Source organism: Leptonychotes weddellii, chromosome X (assembly GCF_054177405.1).
Source record: "Leptonychotes weddellii isolate Sample4059 chromosome X, ASM5417740v2, whole genome shotgun sequence".
Classification (NCBI taxonomy): domain Eukaryota; kingdom Metazoa; phylum Chordata; class Mammalia; order Carnivora; family Phocidae; genus Leptonychotes; species Leptonychotes weddellii.
The window spans coordinates 95039913-95050536 of record NC_138385.1 but is presented as its reverse complement, the minus strand read 5'-3'; positions in this window follow the sequence as shown (position 1 = coordinate 95050536).

Here is a 10624-nt window from a genome sequence, read left to right as displayed (position 1 = left end):
AGCAGAAGCAGTGCAGGGGAGGAGGCAGAAGGCGGATTGAAGGGGCAGAGGAAGGCGAGTAGCAACAGTGATTGTGGATCTCTATTTCAAACTTGGAGATTGTTACTGCTTTTGTTTGTTTGGGGGTTTTGTGGGTTTTGTTTTTTTAAGATTTTATTTATTTATTTGGATAGAGAGAGTAAGCAAGAGAGAGCACAAGCTGGGGGAAGAGGGAGAAGCAGACTCCTCGCTGAGCAGGGAGCCCGATGAGGGGCTCGATCCCAAAACCCTGGGATCATGACCTGAGCCGAAGGCAGACGCTCAACCGACTGAGCCACCCAGGTGCCCGGGGGTTTTTGTGTTTGCTTGCTTTTTGCTCTCTCTTGTCTAGTTTATTAATGCAGTTCTCTAAGCAGTTAGTGTACATCTGCCATGCACAGGACCTATTCCCAGAGCTGCTGGGATGCAGAGGTGGCAAGGACCCTCCCTGTCATCTAGGAGCTGGTATCTGAGTATGATGCCAAGCCAAACACAGTGGGAATCACGAAAAATGATGAATGTCCCAGGAGCCTCCATGTTATCTGGAGAGATTTGGTTTTTTTTAAAGATTTTTTTTTTTAATTTATTTATTTGAGAGAGAGAGAAAGAGATAGAGAGCATGAGAGGAGGGAGGTTCAGAGAGAGAAGCAGACTCCCTGCCGAGCAGGGAGCCCGATGCGGGACTCGATCCCGGGACTCCAGGATCATGACCTGAGCCGAAGGCAGTCGCTTAACCAACTGAGCCACCCAGGCACCCGAGATTTGTTTTTAAAAATTCAAGAGGCTTGGGGGCGCCTGGGTGGCTCAGTTGGTTGGACGACTGCCTTTGGCTTGGGTCACGATCCCAGGGTCCTGGGATCGAGCCCCGTGTCAGGCTCCCTGCTCTGCAGGAAGCCTGCTTCTCCCTCTCCCACCCCCCCTGCGTGTGTTCCCTCTCTGGCTGTCTCTCTCTCTCTGTCAAATAAATAAATAAAATCTTAAAAAAAAAAACACAAAAAACCCAGTGTTCTAAGGGGAAGGAGCTAGGACCATGAAAAAGGTTGAAATGACTTGTAAAAATTATCTTATTATTATTCTTACTGTTGTAATATGGAGAATGCTTGTAATTATTCAAATTATGGCTTTTCAAAGAGATGTTTATTTCTCTTATCAAGAATAATTATCCAAGGGGCACCTGGGTGGCTCAGTTGGTTAAGCGTCTGCCTTTGGCTCAGGTCATGATCCCGGGGTCCTGGGATCGAGCCCCACGTCGGGCTCCCTGCCTGCTTCTCCTGCTGCCTGCCACTTCCCCTGCTTGTTCTCTCTCGCTCTCTCTCTTTCTCTGACAAATAAATAAATAAAATGTTAAAAAAAGAAAAATTATCCAAAACATATAAACAAGGCAAAAGGATGACTGAATGTATTTTTTTTTTTTTTAAGATTTCATTTATTTATTTGAGAGAGAGAGAAAGAGCGAGAGCGCAGGAGCAGGGGAAGGGCAGAGGGATAGGTAGAGGGACAACCAGACTCCCTGTTGAGCTCGGAGTCCAACCAGGGGCCATCCCAGGACCCTGAGATCATGACCTGAGCCAAAATCAGACGCTTAACCGACTGAGCCACCCAGGCGCCCTGGAATGTATTTTCAATGTCATACGGCAGCACTGTCCAACCGATCTGCCCAAGGATAGTTGTATTCTCCAGGAGTATGTACCTTTGTTTGCCATACTAATTTCTATTAGTTAGGGTTCATACTCTGTAAACTTACATGTAAGCTTGTAGAATTTTGTTCAATAGAGATACCTAGCAGAAATGACAACTCCAAAGGTCATGATTTTATTGTCCTATAGGTAATGAACAGTTTTGGTGCTAAATAAACTTATTTCAGCATGCTTTTCCTGCTTGAGTATATATATTCAATTTCTCAAATTATCTTTGAACCAACTTTGCTATGCCACATGTTTCTTCATCATAAATTAAGTAAATTTTTACACACATTCATTCTTTCTTTTTCTAAGTTTTTATTTTAATTCCAGTTAGTAACACAGTGTAATATTAGTATCAGGTGTACAATACAGTGATTCAACACTTCCACACATCACCTGGTGCTCATCACGACAAGTGTACTCCTTCATCCCCATCACCTGTTTCACCCATCCCCCACCCACCTCCCCGCTGGCCACCCGCAGTGGGTTCTCGGTCTGCTTAGTAGTTAAGAGTCTGTTTCTTGGTTTGTCTCTCTCTTTCACTCTCTTTTTTCCCCTTTGCTCATTTGTTTTTTTCTTAAATTCCACATATACATACATTTATTCTATATTTGGGAATATGCAGGGGTAGGATGAAGATCTGGGATCTAGCTGTTCCTTTAAAAGAATTTTCGCCCACTCTGTTTTTGGCTTTACCCGCATCCCACCTTCAAAGGGCCTTCTTCTTCTATTTGCTAAGCTTTCCGGTGGGTTCTGCGACATGCATCAGCTTTCATGTTATTGCTTTCCCACTTTGCAGGCACTTAGCTTTTTCTGCTTCATTATATCATGTGCCATTTGGCCATCCACCTTAGATCTTTCAAAATTTTGTTGTCATGTCAACCATACTTCAATAACAAAAATGTTTTTAAAAATCAGCTATACTTCAAAAATAAATTTAAAAAAATTTTTTGTCATATCTTCTCTGTTGTCATCTTCTCTAGGGCTTTCTGTTTCTTTTCTGTGACTTTGTGTCTTAAAAAACTTCCTTTCGAGGCACCTGGGTGGCTCAGTTGGTTAAGCATCCGACTCTTGATCTCAGCTCAGGTCTTGATCTCTGGGTCATAAGTTCAAGCCCCATGTTTGGCTCCACGCTGAGCGTGGAGGCTACTTAAAAAAAAAATTCCTTTCAGGGGCGCCTGGGTGGCTCAGTAGTTAAGCGTCTGCCTTCGGCTCAGGTCATGATCCCAGGGTCCTGGGATCGAGCCCCGTATTAGGCTCCCTGGAGCAGGGAGCCTGCTTCTCCCTCTCCCACTCCCCCTGCTTGTGTTCCCTCTCTCGCTGTGTCTCTCTCTGTCAAATAAAATCTTAAAAAGAAAATAAAATATACCCCCCAATACAGCAGTGATTTCTTTTTCCATCAAATGAAGAAACTTATGAAAGGTTGAGAGAGAGTGAAAGTCTTGGTGATTGAGGCTAATTTCTTTTTTTTTTTGAAAATCAAGAATAGCTTTATTATTATGTAGGTTCCATCATCAAGCATGGGATGCCAAGCGGAGAGAAGGGTTGTGAGTCCAATCTAGTAACTCTGTGGCCGGACCCAGCTGCGGACTCAAGGGGAGCTGTGTGGAACCCACAATAATAATAGTAATAATAGCAGTAATAATAGTCACAGTTCTTGCTGAGCAGTCACTATGTGCCAGGCACTCTGCTGAGAACCTTTATACACAAAATCTCTTTTTTTTTAATTTAATTTTTTATTGTTATGTTAATCACCATACATTACATCATTAGTTTTTGATGTAGTGTTCCATGATTCATTGTTTGTGCATAACACCCAGTGCTCCATGCAGAACGTGCCCTCTTTATTACCCATCACCAAGCTAACCCATCCTCCCACCCCCCTCCCCTCTAGAACCCTCAGTTTGTTTTTCAGAGTCCATCATCTCTCATGGCTCGTCTCCCCCTCCGATTTCCCCCTCTTCATTCTTCCCGATTGAGGCTAATTTTTGAAAGTCCAATATTTTAGGGGCTCCTGGGTGGCTCAGTCAATTGAGCCTCCGACTCTTGGTTGTGGCTCAGGTCGTGATCTTGGGGTCGTGGGATCCGGCCCCATGTTGGGCTCCTCGCTCGGCACGGAGTCTGCTTGGGATTCCTCTCTCTTCCTCTCCCTCCCCCTCTGTTCCTCCCCTTGCTCATGCTCGCTCTCTCTCTCAAATAAATAAATAAATAATAAAAAAATAAAAGTCCAATATTTTATGCTAAACCTTAGAAATCACAGTATTTTGGATCTCGAGTGTTCACTTCAGACTAAGTGTATGAAATGCGTCACTGAATTGCACCTTGGAAAGCAGCAAGCACTGAATATGCAGAAATGGTCTTTACTGGCTTTATGAGTGTCATGTTTCTATGGGCATCTTTTTCTTGAAATTTAATGCACTCCAGCATGGAAAAGCATCTTATACATACTATCTATTACGTTTCCCAGCATACTGAAAACACATGTACTGGGTCGTGGCAGTTTAGTGAGTTTACTTCCATCCTGAATTAAGAAGCATATTGCTGACAACCGGCTGTCCTGAAAGAATAAGGAGCATGAAAAAACTGTCATGTTATTTACACACTACAGTTGACATCCATTATCACCCCCTGCCCCCCATGCTCCATTTGACCTTTGCTTGGCATAATCCCCTGATTTTCTTTCGAAAGACCAGCCTTTCTTGCATCTCAGGCTCTGTGCTTTGGCGACAGAAGGAGGAGAAGGAGGAGGAGGGGGAGGAGGAAGAGTTGTTGTTTATCCCCATTTCCAGGAATGGATGGTAACTCAAGTGTGGCCAGTCAAGGCATTTCACTCCCTTGGCCAAAGACACTGATTCATGAATGGGTGTGTGACCCGGTTAGACTTAGCCAATGAGATTCAAGCAGATGCTAGTTGGGGCTATTGGAAGAGTGTCCAGCTGAAATGAACTTCAACCTGAGATCCTGTGCAATGGGAGCAGCTGGGAGACACTGTGGACTCTGAAAATGAAGCTAACAGAGCAGAAGGCAGAGAGGAGGGATGGACGCAAAACTGTTTGTGATGGATGGCGTTGCCCGAATTAAGTTGTCTGAGCTGAATAAATGCTCTATGTCTTGAGGCAGTTTCGACTCCTTTTCTGTCACTTGCCACCAATCTGACTCCCTTAGCAAAGCCCCCATCGCTACCCCAGCCCCGGCTTCCACAGAGATTTTTGCCTCAATGAAAAATCGCTTTTGTAACGTGGGTATTCAGAGAAAAACAACAACAACAAAACACCGAGCACTTCTCCCTCGTATATGCTCATTACACATGCCAAGAGCAAATTTACTGGAGCTGTAATGTGAAATGTCTGCTCACATAAACACCATCATAAGTGCTTGTTCATACAGAATGCCATTGATATTGGGGCTTCTACAACAGCATCATTTGATCAGAGAATTCTGCCAACAGGCCATTCCATTTTCCTTCCCAGCATAACATTTCCATTAACTTTGTGAGTAGTTTGACAAACTTCTTGGCAGGAATACAACTTGAACCTTTAGCATCCTGGAAAGCACAATTTTTAGCTTATTCTGGAAAATCTCAGCTGGTTTACCAGAGAGGTCATTGTACTTTGTTTATGAAACGTATTCAATGCTTTGGTGGCTTCCTGCCACTATTTGAGAGTTTCATAACAGGCAAAAGCACAGGGATCTAGAGACAAAATCTAATTTTCAGATAATGATTGTATTTCTTACTCCTATTCTTTTTTGTCTGCCCGTCAGACTTACAAATTCTCTTGCCCCAGCAATAGAGAGTCATCTCTATATTCATACTGACTTTCTAGGCACTGTTTGCACTTATGAAGTTATTCTGCACTGTGGTATTTAGATAACTTTTGCTTAACTCCTTTCATGCTTCAATGGACCACTGATTCATTTTTACAAATTGGGACTATGATGAAGCACTGTGGTTACAGCAAAAAATGCAAATTGGACAAATGTGAGTAATGATATGCAAATGACATAAAGATACATTAGCTGAGATCAAGGGCAGCCTGGTTAGCCGGTCGATTTAGTGTTTATGGTGAAGGCACAAACTTTAAGATGGTAATGATAACAGAAGTTTTGGTGAAACTCATAATTTATCTTAAATTCAAATTTATTAAATGTATGTGGACACAATTGTTTTATATTTTCCCTGAGTCTCCTGAACTGCGTGTGAACCCCTTTTATGGATTCCAGGCATCACCAATGATCCTTGTACCACACTTAGCTAATACTTCTCAGAGAATATTAGTTGGAGGGTAGCCAAGGTGGTGCTTGGAACAGGAAAGCCTCGACAGTAGGAGGGAAAACCATTGGCATCAACAGTATCATTTACCAGAATATCAGCAGTGCACAGGTTGGAAGTTTCAAGATCTACTCTCTTAGCCACTTTCAAGCACACAATACAGTATTGTTAACTATAGTCACCATACTGTACATCAGATCCCTAGAACTTATTCATCTTATAACTGAAAGTTTGTTCCCTTGGACCAACATCTCCCCATGTCTTTCTCTCTTCCGCCCCTGGCAATCACCATTCTAGTCTGTTTCTATAAGTTTTAATGTTTTTAGATCCCACGTACAAGTGAGATCACACAGCACTTGTCTTTCTCTGTCTGACTTATTTTATGGATGACCTACCTATACTGTAACATGTGTCAGGATTTCTTTCCTTTTCGTGGCTGAAAAATATTCCATTGTATGTATATATTACATTTTGCTCACCCACTCATCTGTTGATGGAAATTTGGGCAAGATATTATTTTTAAAATTTTAATTATCATTTTACATATTTATGCTCTGCCTCATTTTTATATAAATTGAGAGAGACTTTTCATTTAGGTAAAAAAAGAGAAAGAAATACTGTATGATCTCACTTATACAGTATATATATATATGGATAACATAAAAAAAAAGGGGGCGCCTGGGTGGCTCAGTCTGTTAAACAGCCAACTCTTGATTTTGGCTCAGGTCGTGATCTCACTGTCCTGGGATCGAGCCCCACGTTGGGCTTTGTGCTCATTGGGGAGTCTGCTTGAGGATTTTCTCTCTTCCTCTCCCTCTGCCTTTCCCCCCTCTGTGCTGTCTCTCTCTCTCTCTCAAATAAATAAATAAATCTTAAAAAAAAAAAAGAAAGAAGAAAATAAATGCAGAGAACAGATTGGTGGTTGTTGCCAGAGGTGATTGGGGGAGGGGATAGGTGAAATGGGGGAAGGGAGTCAAAAGGTACAAACTTTCAGTTATAAAATAAATAAGTCATGGGAATGTCATGTACATCATGGTGACTATAGTTAATAATACTGTATTGCATATTTGAAAGTTGCTAAGAGAATAGATATTAGAAGTTCTCATCACAAGAAAAAAATTTTTTATAACTGTATGGTGAAGGATGTTAACTAGACTTATTGTGGTGATCATTTTGCAGTGTATACAAATATTTTTATTTAAATATTTTATTTATTGCGGCACCTGGGTGGCTCAGTCGTTGGGCATCTGCCTTCGGCTCGGGTCATGATCCCGGGGTCCTGGGGTCGAGCCCCGCATCGGGCTCCCAGCTTGGCGGAGGGCCTGCTTCTCCCTCTCCCACTCCCCCTGCGTTCCTTCTCTCACATTGTCTCTCTCTGTCAAATAAATAAATAAAAGAGAGAGAGAGAGAGAGAGCAGGAACACAAGCAGGGGGAGTGGGAGAGAGAGAAGCAGGCTTCCCGCTGAGCAGGGAGCCGGGTGCGGGGCTTGATCCCAGGACGCTGAGATCATGACCCGAGCCGAAGGCAGACGCTTAACGAATGAGCCACTCAGGCACCCTGCAGTGTATACAAATACTGAAATATTATGTTGTATACCTGAAACAAATATATTATATGTCAATTATGCCTCAATTTAAAAAAAGAAACTGGAAAAAAAGAAAGAAAACAAAACAACAAAACCCATTTAGAGTTAGCCTAGCTTACTACATATGTTTTAGATGTGTAGTTTCAAAAGGTAAAAAGAAAGTTTTAAATTAACTTCACTACTGGGCGCCTGGGTGGCTCAGTTGGTTAAGCGACTGCCTTCGGCTCAGGTCAGGGTCCCGGAGTCCTGGGATTGAGTCCCACATCGGGCTCCCGGCTTGGCAGGGAGCCTGCTTCTCCCTCTGACCCTCTCCCCTCTCATGCTGTCTCTCTCTCTCTCTCTCTCAAATAAATAAATAAATAAAATCTTAAAAAAAAAAATAAACTTCACTACTTAAGATCTGAACCTAACCATTTTCTGGGTTCAGGAAGCTCTTCTCTGATGAATTACAGGTAAAAATAAATATTCAGATATGTATATCTATAATACAGAATCTTTACATTATATGTCTCCTGTGCTTTAACTAAACTAGACATATGATATTCAAGGATGACCCAACAAAGAAATGGAGACAGTCATTTAATAATTAATATTTAATAAATAATTAAATAAATAAATTAATTAATTTTAAAAGTCTCTACACCCAATGTGGGGCTTGAACTCACCATCCTGAGATCAAGAGTTGCATGTTCCTTTGACTGAGCCAGCCAGGCACCTCACATAGATTTATTTTTAAGCCTGTCCTGAATTTGTTTTAATTTCATTTATCCTTATGAAAATCTAGTTTATACAGTTTCAGAAACACTCAGAACATACCCACTGTGTCATGTGGGACATGCTTGAGTTATTAAACTGTTGCCCCTACCCACCCCCCCCACCACGTGCCAGGGGTGGGAAAGAGAAACTCCTTTCTAGAAGCTTGGGACAAGGCTGGAGACCTGCCCTCTCCAACTGGACACCCAGATGGAGCTGCCTCGTGCGGTTCTACTCTCCAGAGCCGCAGACTTCTGTTGGGGACTCTGACCTCCGGAAGAGAGAGAGGCAGGGACAGGCAAGATTTAGAAAGGGCACCATTTGAGAAAGCTCAATTCCACCGCTCTCTTTGCCAAGTCTTTCCCTTTGCTTTTTAACTGACATAGTCCAAGGTGATCATGGAATTTGCATGATGTAATGAAGTGCAAAAGAGCAGTAGCTTGCAGTGTGAAGTGTTGCCTGTTTGAGTCAGTGTGGATTGGTAGGGGTGGGGGTTAAATTCCAAGCATGATTTAGGAAAAGGAGAGGAACGAGATTGTAATCTTACCCACTACACATTGTACTGTGGGAACAAATAATGGGGAGGTGGTAGTGCCATGCTATTATTTATAAACACTTTTTTATTGAGCCATATTTCACATACCATAATATTCACCCTTTTAAAGTGTATAATTCAGCAGGTTTTAGCATATTCACAAGGTTGTGCAGACATCACTATTAATTCCAGAACATTTTCATCATCCCAAAAAGAAACCCGTACTTGCTCACAATCACTCCCTATTTCCCTGCAACTTCCCCCCACCCAACCCTAGGCAGCCACTCTGTCTGTCTCTATTTGCCCATTCTAGACATTTTATATAAATAGAATCATATAATATGTGGCCTTAGTGTCTGGCTTTTCTCACTTAGCATAATGTTTTCCAGGTTCATCCATGTTGTAGCATGTGTCAATACTTCATTCTTTTTTATTATCGAAGACTTTCATTATGTGTCCATACTGCATTTTATTTATCCATGCATCAGTGGGTTGTTTCCACTTTATGGATATTATGAATCATGCTGCTATAAACCTTCGTGTACAAGTTTTACAGGGACATATGTTTTCATTTCTTTCGGGTATATACCTAGGAGTGGCATTGCTGGGTCCTATGATAATTCTTTTTTTTAAAGATTTTATTTATTTATTAGAGAGAGAGAGAGTTCACATGTGCACGAGCGGGGGAGAGGCAGAGGGAGAGGGAGAAGCAGACTCCCCGCTGAGCAGGTAGCCCAAGGACACAGGGCTCTATCCCAGGACCCCGAGATCATGACCTGAGCCAAAGGCAGATGCTTAACCAACTGAGCTACCCAGGAGCCCCAGGCCCTGTGATAATTCTGCGGTTAATTTTTTGAGGAGCTCAGACTTACTTCCAAAGTGGCTGCTCCATGTTACATTCTCATGAGCAGTGTCTGAGGGTTTCCGTTTCTGCATCCTCTCTGACACTTGTTACTGTCTGTCTTTTTGATGATAGCCATCCTAGTGGGTCATGCTATGTATTAGATACACTCTCATACTCTTGGCTCCATATATATTTTAAGCCGGTTGTTAAGAACCCTCCCTGAGGATGTAACAGGCTTGTGAAAGTTCTCTCTCTCTTTTTTTTTTTTTAAGATTTTATTTATTTATTTGAGAGAGAGAATGAGAGAGAGCACATGAGAGGGGGGAGGGTCAGAGGGAGAAGCAGACTCCCTGCCGAGCAGGGAGCCCGATGCGGGACTCGATCCCGGGACTCCAGGATCATGACCTGAGCCCAAGGCAGTGGCTTAACCAACTGAGCCATCCAGGCGCCCCTTGTGAAAGTTCTCTAATAGTGCTTTCCTGGAGGATCCCAAGTCTGTTGAGGCTTTACTAGGTGGAATCCGGCTCCTGCAAGAATAGTTGTGTGTGTGTGTGTTTTAAATATCCATTGGATTAAATGAAACAGCTGGCTTAGGTCAAAATTGAGAATGAATTTCATGAACTGAAAAATGTTTCCAATTTTTCTGTTGCACAAGGCCATGGATTAAAGTCTCATTGTGTATTAAGGCCTTTTTCTATCAATCCAAGTACAGAACTCTGGTTCCAACATGGAAATAATTACAGAGGTGATAAGCTCTTTTTTTTAAATCCACTGTTGTTGTTTTCATAGTTACTGAGTTGGCATGTGTAGTAATATGGAAACCCTTTGCAAATGCTATGGCCCCAAGAGGTTCCTAAGCGAAAAAAAAAATCCAGCTTATTAGTGGGTGCTCCTGTTCCTGGCTCCCACTCGAGTTAAGGGTGGAGTCTTGTGGAG